Source organism: Notamacropus eugenii, chromosome 6, assembly GCF_028372415.1.
Source record: "Notamacropus eugenii isolate mMacEug1 chromosome 6, mMacEug1.pri_v2, whole genome shotgun sequence".
Taxonomy (NCBI): Eukaryota; Metazoa; Chordata; class Mammalia; order Diprotodontia; family Macropodidae; genus Notamacropus; species Notamacropus eugenii.
In genome coordinates, this window is record NC_092877.1 from 381,049,792 (window position 1) to 381,063,880 (window position 14,089).

The 14,089-nt window shown below is 41.1% G+C and overlaps 1 protein-coding gene across 7 annotated transcripts in view; it reads left to right on the forward strand.

The window, feature by feature from the left end:
* The window catches only part of TPRG1 (tumor protein p63 regulated 1), a 290,596-nt gene that overhangs the window by 70,031 nt on the left and 206,476 nt on the right, over positions 1-14,089 (forward strand). The gene's annotated exons all lie outside the window — the stretch shown is intronic.

Consider the following 14,089-nt stretch of genomic DNA (forward strand, 5'->3'; position numbering starts at 1 on the left):
CCAGCCAGCGTTTAGGGACTGAGATTCAAATGCTGCTTCCAGCCTTAGGGCTTTTGGTGGGGGCAGGGCTGCTATTCAGTATGAGATTAAGTTCAGGTGGTCAGGTCAGGGCAGGGCCGCCTCTCAGGCTCAGTTCCCTCAGGGGGTTTATGCACAGACCTTCCACAATGGATTCAGGCTCCCGCCCGCTTGGGGAGCCCTGGTCTGCAGCCGCCTCTCAGCTTCTACATCCCGGGGGGGCCCGAATCATGGGGGCACCCCACTCCCCTCTCAACCCGCCAAAGAGACTCTCTCACCGACTCCCATCACCTATGGGTGGAGGGACTTGTGCGGCTGCTGGAGATCCTGTCCCTGAAGCCTGCTCGGGTCTGTTTCTCTTGGTGCCGTGGCCACAGCAGGTCTGGGCTGGGTTGGGCTCCACGTCTGCAGCGTGACGGACCTTTTGTGAGAGGTTTGCAGGTCCCTCTGTGGGTGGAGGGACCCGCGTGGCCGCTGGAGATCCCGTCCCTGAAGCCCGCTCGGATCTTTTCCTCACAGTGCTGCGGGCGTGGCAGGACTTCCCTCAGCTCCCAGTCCTGGTGCCCAGTCAGCAGTGTGAAGGACCCCCCGCGAGAGGTTTGCAGGTCCCTCTGGAACAGAAATCTCCCTCGCTCCAATATTCCGTGGCCTCTGGGTGCAGAATTCGCCGTGAGTTACTCGCCTGTAGCCGTTCTGTGGGTTGTGGGTTCGGAGCTATGTGTATGTGCGTCTTTCTACTCCGCCATCTTGGCTCCGCCCTCTGCTTTGCATTTTAGTACAAGGAAGAGAGCTCACTAGATATATAAATGGGCTGTGTGACTTCTTGTTGAATATGAGGTGAGTGGATGGATCAGGATGAGACTAATTCCCAGACAGAATATATTCATATTCAAGGTCATCTTCAGAGGGGAATAGGGATGACTGGAGCAAGTAAAATAATGGGTCACCTGAGCCCTGAAGAAACTGTGTTGTTGTAATTCCTTTCAGCTGATCAATGGGGTTCATGTTCTGGGCACAGACTGAAATCACTTTGAAAGAGAGAGAGGAGAGGAGAGGAGAGGAGAGGAGAGGGAGAGAGACAGACAGAGACATTATATATATTGAAATTTCATAGATAATCATACTGATTTTGGTTGACTACAAGATCGAAATGAGTCAAGTACGTGGTAGAGTAGCTAAGAAAGTCATTGTGATTTGAGGCTGTCTTAAAGGAGACACTGGGTATAAGGAAGTACAGTGGTTAGCTCGGACAGGGAGTATTGTGTCCAGTTTTGTGCACCACCTTCTAAGAATTGCATTGAAGGTTTCCAAAGGAAGACAGCCAGGTGGTGTAGTGGATAGAGAACTGGGCTTGGAATCATGGAGACTCAACTTCATGAATTCAAACCTGACCTCAGACACTTAGCACCTGTATGGTCCTGGGAAAATCACTTCACCCTGTTTGCCTCAGTTTCCTCACCTATAAAATTATCTGGAGAAGAAAATGACAAACCATTCCAATATCTTTGCCAAGAAAACCCCAACTGGGGGTGGTGAAGAATTGGACATGACCAAAAGATAACAGCAAAGATAGTTAGCCTGAAAAAGAGAAGAGTTAATGGGAGTGGAGTGGGGGTGTGCTGCCTGCTATCTTTCTTTAAGTATTTTGAGGCCACTAGTTGTTGCAATGGACAGAGCATTGGACCTGGGATCAGGAAGACCTGTCTTCACATCAGGTCCCAGATATTAAGGCAGCTGTGTGAGGCTGGCCAACACCAAGACCTCTCTCTATCTCAGATTTATCATTTGTAAAATGGGGATAATTAAAGCACCTACATCCCATGGTTTTTGTGAGAACGAAATGAGATAACATCTGTACGGACTTTGCAAAGGTCTAAGTGCAAAACATACATGCACACACATGTAATTATATATATATATACACAAACACATGTATGTATGCGTGTGTGTATAAAATCACCTTTTTGTTATTGTTATATTACAAAGCCCATGACAGTTACGAAGCAACTAAGAACTTAAGAAATGTTCAGCATCCTGGATGATGAAAGTCCTTTGTAAATCATGGTATTCACACCTTAATACAATGGCCTAGATATGGTGTTGCCATGAGGGAGTTCGAAAGCACTATACCCCCAACTTCTGCTTGCTAGGACTCTCAATTCAGTCCATGTCACATTAACTTTATCTGGCTGCTCACTTCACTGTTGACTCACACTGGGTTTGCAGTCCGATAAAACTCTGTGGTCTTCTTCAGAAAAATAACTGTCTATCCATACATATCACTTTGTATTTGCTCAGCTGATTTTTTGAACTGATGTGTTACACTTTGCATTTATCCCCAGTAATTTTCATTTCATTATATACTTGGCTCCATATTCTTGCTCATCAAGAGCTTTTCTGATGCTGACTCTGCCATCAAGCACTTAGCTCTTTCTCCTAACTTTGTATCATGCTCCTGGATTTGAGAAATATATCATATGGGCCATGATACACGATATTGACTGAAATGTCAGACAGGACCGAGCTGGGCACTGATAGATTCTTAAGATACTCCAACAGTTCTCACCAAGTTGATATTACACCATTAATGATTGTTCTTTGCTCTATTCAGCCTTTTCCCATTTTACTGAATTTGACTTTCATCTGCCTTACATGTTTTCTTTCTAGGAACTGATAGCTCAGGGGGTGCATTAGATTAGTTGTTATCACCTATATTGATAAAACAACATGCCATCATTATATCCTTTTTTCCCTTTATAGGTTAACTAAGCATCCCTTTTAATAATGTCCTTTGACTTCTGTAAATTTCTGGCCATCTTTATATTATGACTTGATAAAGACTTTCACCATCACTGATAGATGGAGATCACTTGGCCCTGGTGACTTAAAAATCATTAAGAAAGCTAATAACACTTTCTATGTAACTACTTTAGTTGGATATCAATTACCTTCCAAGCATTTTTGCTCTCTTGTTTTTAGTTCAAAGCTCATTATCCTTGAAAGAGAGAAAAGACACAAAACAGGTGTTCAAGAGTTCTCCTCTAAGCTATTCATTATTTTAATTCCAACCACCCTGAACGGTGACTCTATCTCCTATCTGGGACTCCTTTATTTTTCTTTTGAATATCACTTTTTAAAATGCTTTTCTGTATGCCCTGGCTGTCTTTTGTTTCCCCTGCCCCCAACATAATCAATGATATTCTTCAGAAAATATGATTTTTGAAAACATTTTTATGTTGTGTCCTGTTTCTTTACTGACCGCATTATTTTTTTGTAGATGTTGATTCACTAGAGTTCTCTAAGCAAACCCTTATGTCATCTACAAAAGGTAATACTTTTGTTTCCCTTTAGCTCACTCCACTGATGTATGTTCAAATATCCTGCACATGTTTTCCCTCAGTGGTTCCTGGATTTCCTCAAAGAAAGGTATATTTTCATATACAAGGCTACTCTACACCTTGTCTACCTCACCTTCCTCTTTTAAAAATGGTCATCTGTCTATCGACCTATCTATCAATCTATCAACCCATCTATCTATCTATCTATCTATCTATCTATCTATCTATCTATCTATCTATCTATCTATCTATCTATCTATCTATCTATCTGTCTGTCTATCTATATGCCATTTCTCTAATAAGGTAAATGAATCTGGAAAATTATGTGTGCCATAGACTACATCCCGCACAATTAAAGTGAAATTCTTATGTTTTCTGGGGTGTACCCATCTCATCTTTGTTATATTAATTCATCAAGGACAGCTATTTGTTACTGTCTTAATATCTGTCTCTACAGTTCAGGAGTAAAGAAGAAACAGTTATTGGTTCAGTGGATAGAGCACTGGGCCTGGAGGTAGAAAGAATTGAGGTCAAGTCTAGCTCAGACACTTACTAGCTATGTGACCAGGGCAAGTCATGCAAACTCTGCTTATTTTTCAATTTTCCTCAACTCTAAAATGGGAATGAGAATAACCACCTACCTCCCAGAGTTATTCTAAGAATCCAATAAGATAATGATTGTAAAAGAGCTTTGCCCAGCACTTGGCACATAGTAGGCACTATATAAATATTCTCTAATGAATACATATAAGTATTTTTGTAAAGCCATGAATATAGCGTAATGGAAATGATTTAATCATACAATGATAAAAATCATAGAATGAATCCACAAATTAAATACACATCGGATAGCTTCACTTTCTACAAAACTGAGGAATTAGGTATAGTTTTTGAAAATCCTTCCTGTTTTATATCTGGTGAAACTTTGATTTAAATTGGTTATTTTCTTTGATTGTTTGGGTAAATGCTCCATTGCCTGAGCCTGGAGAGCAGAGTGTACAACAGTGCGATTCATAAGCAACTTGTTAAGTGAAGCTCCAAGAACATAAAGGTGTGGAACATCAAAAGACATTGTGTCAGTGAAGACTTGAGAATGTTAATGGATACATGATTTAACCAGCGTGGCCACTGCCTTCTTTCATGTATCCATTTAAATAATCGCACCATGTGTCATATGTTCTTTACAGGGGAGCTAGCAAATGGGCTGTCAGCTTCTTTCTAGGTCTTTCAGTGTGTCGTAGATAGCAGCTTAGGATGGGCTCTCCTTTGGTGTCCACTCCCTCTTACTCTATGATCAGCTCACATGGCACTTAGGTTTTGTCACTGATGATATCACAGTAATTTCTCACACACAACATATCATTGTCACGTGATGTTGCCCCATTGGACTGGTCTACGTCTTTGCACTGTCTTTTGAGTCATGGCGCTTTTAAATCTGGTGATCATGCTATTTGTCAATTGTATCCTTATTGCATGACCAATAAAATATCACTATTAAATGAACAGACTTTTGTGACAATAAAAATCTTGGCATAAATGAAGGCATTGCCTTATTCCCCCTCTCTCTGCTATTTAATTTGCAGTACACATCGTTGTCCAAATGCAACACTTGTATTTCTTATCAGGCTCCATTCCAGAATCCTCAACCACACCCCAGAAGTCTGCAAGGTCCCCTCAGACCTGTGTAAAAGCAAGCACCCTGAAACATCCAGGATGACCTGCTATACAGGTTCTTAGATCTGCTTTTCTAAAAGGAAAGCAACTTTTGAGGAGTCAACAATCACTTTAATCAAGCATATATATTATTCACTTAGTTCATGGGAAAAAGTCAGCACCCTGAATTTCAGAGAAAATACAAAGAAATAATAACACACAGGGCTTCCAACTACATGACCATAAGCTATACATACATCACAGATCAACAGGCAGGTTCAAATGTACAACCATTACATACATACCTAGTTACCAGAGAGAAAAACACCAACATCTGGATCTTCAAAGCCAGAGGGCTCCTTAGCAGCTGCCTAGAATCTCCTCTGGCCAAACAAACAGTCCTAAAGAGTAAGTCCAAAATAAAACCTCTCCTCAGAGTATTTATACACTTTTCAGAGCCAGAGGACATCACAACCCTTGGGAACCAGTGCATTAGAAATTAACAAAAGGTGTGGGTATCCGCGAAGGAAGACTGTTGACTCTCTAATTGGCATTACAGCCTGGGATTAATGCTTCAAAAGGAATCACTACCCCTAAATATCCTCCCTCTGATTGAATGGTTCTTCCCAGAATGTGAAGTTAAGAAGATGCTCAGGCTACTCATCTCTGTATATCTTACCAGACTGCTGTTTGGACTTCATCATGCTCCTGGGAGGCGTAGGGGGAGTTATCTATTGTCCTCAACGTTTTAGCCATTTTTAATGAGTTTTCTTCCCTCATTAGAGTGTAAACTCTTGAAGGTAGGGATTTTTTTCACTTTATTTTGTTCCCACTGTTTGACACAGCGTAGCACAAAGTAAGTGCTTAATATATGCTTGATGACTAATGATTGCCCAAGAAATATAGTGATGCATTAGCTCAGTGACTTGCTGGTCCATAATAGTCATAAGAGTATTCATCCACTTGCTTTTCCTGTGTGGTTTGCTAGGCTAATAATCTCTTCAGAGTAGCTATAATTTTCATTTAGAAGTCTCATTAGTAATTTGAACACAACCATTGACACATTGACAGTAATTGACACAACCATTACAATTTCATCCACACGTAGGAAAAAAACGTGTAGGGGTACAGGTCCAGGGAGTCACATTATCTGTAGACAATTCCTCTTCCAGTTGAACTACATACAGTATAGAGCATGACCATAATGTGGGTGTTTTATGACTATACATTCCCTGGATTATACGGTACTTGACAGTTATATTTAAAAGGTGCTAGAACAAGGCAATCTCTGAGCTTCCACATCAAGGAATTTTATATATTATTAACATGTCCATGAGATATGCCATGTTTGAGAATGGCCATGGAGCTTGTGCTTTCTACTATCAAGTCACATGTGTTTGTGCATTGTTACTAAGAAATAGAGAACCTACATCATGGGATCTTTGTGTTCTGTCTCCCTAAGAGGTATTAGTGGGTGAGCAAAGGATTGTTTGAATAAGTGGGGTTGAGTTTCCCCATTTGAGGTGTTTTTCATTTTGATATTCTCTTCTAATTTAGTCTTAGTTTTTAATCTTTGCTTTAGCCAGCAGATGATCTATCAGAGTACTCAGAACTGATTCTCGAATTATATATGTCACTAAGCAGTCACTTCCTGTTTTTTAAAAGATATCTATATACACATATGTGTGTATGTATGTGCACATATACATGCATGTACTTTGCCCAGATTCATGATTTTATAGATTCAGAGCCCTGAATGTGAAAATTTTCCTTCACCATGAGTCATAGGTAACTTGATATCTTCAAATATTTCCTTTGAGGGCACTAAAAGGGTTCATGAATTCCTCATGAGCACACAGTTGGTATGGCCAGTTCTTGCTGGTCTGGTTCTGTTGGTGGCCATCTGTCCAGTCAGTGGTACTGCGTCTTTAAAGGAAAGTTTGTTTTTTTCCCATGTGATGCTATTTGTTGTTTGCTCCAAGAAATGAAAAATACTCTGAAGTGTCCAACACAAAGACCAGGGACTATCTTGCAATGCCAAGCTTTCCCCTCACTTGCTGTTTTCTGTTCTGAGATCAGATGGGTGGATGATGTCAGTTTAAATTCCAGTACTCACTTCATTGTGCATTCTGCTTGTTCCCAAAAGCCATTTTTGCATTCTATCCCTCTCGCATTTGTGACTATGATATATACTGGGATGTAAATGGAGTAGTGCGACAAATACGTACTCCCATAAGTACTTTGGTGAAAATCCCTCATGAAGGGCAGAGGAGAGAATCTTCTAGGTGGTTATGAGTGACCTTGGTGCCTGTCTGTTCTCATCTTGACCTGAACAAAAATATCTTACACAACACCCTGGATGAGTGGCCGTGCAATGCCCACACCCAGAGCTCTGAGGGGGCAGCCAGCCCTTGCTGATGCTGCCTTTGGGAGATCTCACATTTTTAGCTAGTCTCCTTAGACTGAGTAAAGATGTACAGCACAGAGAGATGATGAGACGTCTTGTATACATGAATATACAAATCACAAATCTCGTTGTTACAGGGTAAGCACCACCTTGACTTGGGGTTTTTTCTCCAACTGCGAATGCCCTCCCTCCCTAAATACCTTCTGTTGTACTTGTTTTTTTGTCTTTATTTGGTATATACTCTCATCTAGATTTGCTGTCCTGGCCTTTACATGGTAAAAATCTCCCAAGAAAGGACAGGTTATTTCCCATTTTATCACTTGTATTCCCAGCACATAGTGCAGAGGCTGGCACATAGAAAGTTCTTAATAAGTGCTTACTGATTGATTGATCTCAAATCTTACACCTTGAAGTTGGAAAAGATAGCAGGATTTTGAACCAGACCTGAGCTGTCATGTAGCACTTACTACTGAAAAACTTTAGTAAAGTCCCTTTTCAAGGCTTTAATTCCCTCTTCTAGATAATAAGGGCTATGGAGTAGGTGATCTCCAAGGTCTCTTTATTCTCTAGTGTTTTATATTTATTAGATACCATACAGTCCAACCTTCTCCCTTTACAAATGGGGAAACTGAGGCTCATAGAAGGTACTTACTCAAGGTCATACCATTAAGCAGCGGCAGAACCAAGGATACTTCTCAGGTCTTCTGACTCCTATTTCTAGGGGGTTTATATTATATCCTTCTGCGTCTCTATGTAGCAGAGTGAAACGTCTTCATTAGCTCAGAATAATGAGGGAGCAGAAAAGGAAAGGTAGCAATGAGAAGAGCCAATCCATTACCTCATCCCTAATTTCAGTGATTGCGCAGTGCTTCCTCTGAGACATATTTTAGGCAGCTCCCTGAAGAATCTTAAGCACTTTGCCTCAATTCATTATCTCCCCTGTACCTCCATCACCATCAGGGAAGGAAGGAAGGCCAGGAGGACTTTCTCCGCTAGAATTCTTTCACTGGACATAGAGTACTATCAGCAAGAGGGCACATAGTCTCAGAAGCCTCCATATTAAGGGAGAGGGTATCCTGTAGCTATTCAATCTGGCAAGGCACATACTACCTAGATTTGACCCTTAAGCCTCATAGATCACATATCATTTGCTTAATACGTCACTTACGGGTTCTAGTAGTGACCAGCCAACCTTTATCAGAGGCGTGGGCCCATTTGATCTTGATGACTTTTTGATAATTCCTTAGGTCTGAAAGAGGTGAGAATCACGCACTGCGAATGCCTTCTGCTCCCAAGTCCTTTAAACAGTAACCGAATTTTGTGTGTCCGTGTGAGTGGATGTTTGTAAGTCTCAATAATATCGAGTAAACCCTAGTAAGAACCTAGATGCATCAAATCACAGAATTGAAAAGCTGGGGGGAATCTCAGAATGACTTTCCTCTGGAGGATTTCCTGTTTATTCTGTGTATCGCTTGTTTGTATATAGTTAATTGTATATTGTCTCTCCCATCAGATTATGAGATCCTTGGGGGCAGAGACTGTATTTTGCCTTCCTTTGTATTGCCATCACTTAGCCTGGTCCATAGTAGGTAGTTAATACATGTTTGTTGACTGACTTGTGGTCCAACCATGACCTGCTCATGTATCTCTACTATACTGATCTCCACTGATCTCACTTTCCTTTGCTGAAACATTACCATTGCCGTTGGTGCTGTCTGATCCCACCTCAGCCTAAACAAGCGTTTCTAACACAACACCCTGGATGAGTGGCCATTCGGCCTCTACTCTCCGAGCTCTGATGAGGAGGCAACCCGCCCTTCCTGATGCCGAAGCTCACTATCTCCTGAGGTCTCCCATTCCTCCTTGGCAAAGCCCTAATTATGAAAGAGAGTATCTGCATAATACTTTAAAATTTGCAAAGAACTTTACACGAGGTATCTCGTTTGATCCTCATATGGACAGTGAAGTAGGCGCTATTATCCCATTTTTTAAGAGATGAGGAAACTGAGGCTGAGAGAGATTCAGTAATTGTACAGGGTCACACAGCTAGTAAACATTTGAGACAGGATTAGAATTCATTTCTTGCTGACTTCCAGTCCTGGGATTTCCTGGGTCACCGATCAGACTGCATTCATTGGACTCTAACCTCACATTGTTAGTTTTTTCCTAATATCAGATCTAAATTTGCCTCTTTACTCTCCATCCCCTGCCTAGATTTTCCCCCTGGGATGAATCAGAACCAACTCATTTTCTTCCTCCAGAAAGACCTTTAAATACTCTGCTCCACTCATACGGCATGAATGTCTAGCTTTCTAAAAACCCAGTTGCCCTCTTTTGGAAACTCTCCAGGTTCTCATCCTTCTTCCTAAAATTTAAGCTCCTTTCTCCTCACCCCCCAAAATTATTGAACATGTTCTATCAACAGGGCAGAGTACTGAGGGATAATCACTTCCCTTATTCCTGAGACTCTGGCTGTTTTGGTGCAGTCAAAGATCACACAAGATTTTTATGACTGTTGTACCACACTTCTCATTCACATAGAGCTTGATATGACTTCATCAATGATTTTCATTCATTTGAACCACATATGTTCTCAGTGGACAGGCATGACAATTCCTTTTGAGTCCCAGGGAAGTGGTTGTATTGAACTGGGCAGAATCTCTACACATTCATGATTTTCTTTACCATGGACCTTGGAGTTGCAACATACTTCCTCATTTCTTTCTTTCCTCCAACACTTATCTGTCCCCAGGTACGAATCCATGGCATCCTTCATTTAGAAGAACAGAAATTGGATTTTTCCCAATTTCAGCAATTTGTTTTGGGGGTCTTGGTTCAGTCTCCTCCATGTCCCAACTTTCTGGAGAATCACAGAACTGTAGATTTTGGAGCAGCTGGCAAATGATGGTGGACATTGCTCTAATCTGTAGAGTTTTTTCAAGTTCACAAAGTGCTTTCCAAATATTATATTATTTTGTCCTCACAACAATTCTGAAAGGTGGTGCTATTATCACAATTTTAACAGATGAGAAAACTGAGGCAGAGGTTAAGTGATTTATCTAGGGTCACACAGCTATTAAATGTCTAAGACTAGCTTTGAATTCTAGTCTTCTCTAGAGTAAAAAATAGTTTCCCTATAATATACCCACCAATAGTTGGTCAGAACCTGATTTAAGACCTTCAAAGAAAGGACATAAATTTGTTGACCTAGATATCCTATTCTATTTATGGAGAGCTTTACTTTTTTAGGAAGTTCCCTCCCCCACAAAAAATCAAGTAGTCTCTTTTCAATTTTCACCTTCCTCCTTGTGATGAATTCTGGGGCCAAACAGAAAAAATTAAGTCAGTTACTTAGCACAGAGTGCCAGGTCTAAAATCAGAAACACTTGAATTCAAAGCCAGCCTCATACCTTTACAAGCTGTGTGACTCTGGGCAAGTCACTTAAGCTGTTTGCTTCAGTTTGGGGGATAACAGCACCTCACTCAAAGCGTTGTTATGAGGATCAAATGATGCAGTAACTGTAAAATGCTTAGCACTGTTCCTGGCACATAATAAGCGCTACATAAATGTTAGTGATGATGATGATGATGCCAAGAAGGATTTATTAAGTACTTACTATATACCAGATACCATGATAGACACATCCAATGACTCCTGCATAGGATAACATCTCTTATACTAGAAGTCAGTTATGCGCCCTGAGGGGTTCTCTTCTATTTATTAAATCCCCCAATCCTTGGAATGGATACTCCAATCTCAAGGAGTCAGTGCCCTTCACCATCTTTACTGCCTCTCCTGTCCACCTTATCAATATCTTGCTTATACATTGTTCCCCCTGTCCTCTGAAGCACCCATTCCCTTTTTAACATCTTCTGCTCTGGAGCTCCTTCTCTGTTCGAGATGCTTTCCCTCCTCCTCTTCTCTCCACAATAGTCAGTAGTCATGCTAAGCCTGTACCCATATCTCTCTGTCCACAGGATTCTCAGAGAGGTCTGAATCCTCAGTTCCAGTAATGGAACCAGACATTTCCAAGAGCTCCACTGCCCAAGGAATCTAGTGAAGGCCTTAAATTCTGGTTCAGGATCATGGATCCGATCACTTTTGCAGGATACCATGCATGGATCTGTGTATGTCTGCTTAAGGAAGGAGAGGAAATATGTCCTGTTATGAATTCATTCTCCACTGTCCTTTGAAAGGCGATAACCAGCCATGTACTGCCATCTGGTGGGCATCCGTGATCATTGCATCTTAGGTAGAGAATTCCTTCCCTCCTCCTCCTGACTCCTTTCCCCCTGGCAGAACCTTTGGTTATTGAGGTCGGATAGCAATTTCCTCTAAGGATCTTTTTAGTTATAGTTGCTCAGCTTCGTAGACTGCAAACTCCCCTCTTCCACAACAGGATGTCTGCTCAGAAACAATTTTCATCTGTGCATTGGAACATTCATGGAGCAGAGCAGGTGCTTGATGATTACCTTGGCTTCTGAATGTAGTCAATGAAATCACAAGAATGTGAGATTAGGAGTAAAGAGACATATAAGGAGAAGAACCCTCATCTGGAATCAGAGAGGCATCATTCAGATCTAGCCTCTGACGCTTCACTGAAGCACCTCAGGCAATCATGTGATATCACTGGGTCTCAGTTTCTTTATACGGAACAAGAGGGGTTTGGATCATCTGTCTTCCTATGTACTTTACCTCTCTAGTCTAAAATCAGGTTTTGGATCCCTATTCTACAGTTTACTAGCTGGGGAACCTAATCCCTTCTGGATCTGAGTTTCCTGTGTAGGATGCTGAGGTTGGGTTAGTCGACAAAGGTCCCTTCCAGCTCTGAGTTTGATTAAAGTCTCCTGACACCAAAGGTATTGAGAATCATAGAACATTAGACCTTGCAGGAGCCTCAATGATCTCATCAGGCAACCTCTTCATTTTGCCGCTTAAGAGATGAAAGGATTTGTTGAAGCTCACACTGCTAGTTATTGACAAAGACAGAAATAGAAATTAGGGCTTCTGGCTCTAGGTCCAGTGATCCTCCTATGGTGCTGTGCTCCCAGGAAGCATAAGAAACCAGCTGGAATCATCAGTTGCTTCCAGCAGCCCTGGGCTTCCACATCACTGACTCTTATCTGTCTTAGAGTCTTAATGGAGGGAAAATCCTTGTTCTCCCTTCTGACTCTTAATCAATCATCCTAAGAGCTCTGGGTATTTGGGACGAGTGCCTCACACACTGGCTTCACTGACCCCATACTGACTGCAATGCTTTGCTTAAATATTTCATGTGAACATGTGTCCAATACTGATCATCTCCTATAGCGACTGATTTCGTCCCTGCCCCAATTACATTATATTTATTTTGTGCGTGTCTTGTATACATATGTGTACATTGATACAAATATGAATATACAAATATGAATGTACATGCATCTATCTATATATATTTGTATAGGTAAAGTATGTTTTATATATGTATTTACATTATATATTTGTACATATGTATATGTATGTACATGTGTATGTATGTATATATGTATGAATATTCTTCCTCCTCACTCCTATTTTTAATAAAATTTTCTTGAGGGCAGAGGCTACACTGTTTCTGTCTTAGAATTCTGAGAATCTGGGGTGTAGTCAGGTCTCTATATAAGGATGAGGGACTGCTCCCATCTTAAAATTAATTACAGATAGCTGAATGAATCAATCACTCAAAATAAACTGTATATGACTAAGTCCTCAATCAATTTGAAAGCATCCTAGGCGATTGCAGATAACGTCACCCTGGATGGTTGCTTGATGAAAACCTGTCATATTTTTTGGGTGATATATAAACTAGAATCCCAATTTGCAATCTCCTAGGCAAGTTTCAAGACAGTGTTGTGGTGGTGCAACTCTAGCCATGGCCTTAAGAGAGAATCATATGCCAGGTGGAAATATTTTTTTCTTTCCTTTTCCCTCAATACCCCCATGAGATGGGGAGACCTATCAAAGGCATCAGAGTTTGCACAGTTGACCAGAGACAGTAGAAATTTCCCTGAAGTGGTAGTAGGTAATGACAGAGGAAGGGCTCGAAGATGGATGTGAGGCTGGTGACAGTTTTAAGGAGGAGGAGCCCTGATGGCAAAGATGAATATCAGCTAAAGACTCTAGAAAGGCCCTATTCTTCAGAGTACAGAACAAAGCTGAATCTCAGGGGATCTTTATGAGGACCCTATGAAGAAAGAGACTTTTGGTATCCAGGAGCTCTGAAATAACCGTTTAATAATACATGTTCTGTAGATAGGAAGAGTGTATGTGGTGCAGCGGATAGACCACCAGGCCTGTAGTCAATAAGACCTGAATTAAATCTGACCTCAGACGCTTACTAACTGTGACCCTGGGTGAGTCACTTAACCTTTGTCTGCCTCAATTTCTTCATGCATAAAATAGAGATAATAATAGTACCTATCTCCCAGGGTGTTGTGAGGATCCAATGAGATGATAATTGTAAAGTGTTTAGCACACTGACTGACCCTTTGTGAAAGCTTTATAAAGGTTAGCTATGATAACGATGATGATGATGACGATGATGATATACGCTTCACTGGCTTCATGCTTGTAGTGCCAATATGTTATTCACAGTGCCTATAGCAGCCATGAGTATCCCAGTGAAATTCTGAATTGTAAAACACAAAAGACTCT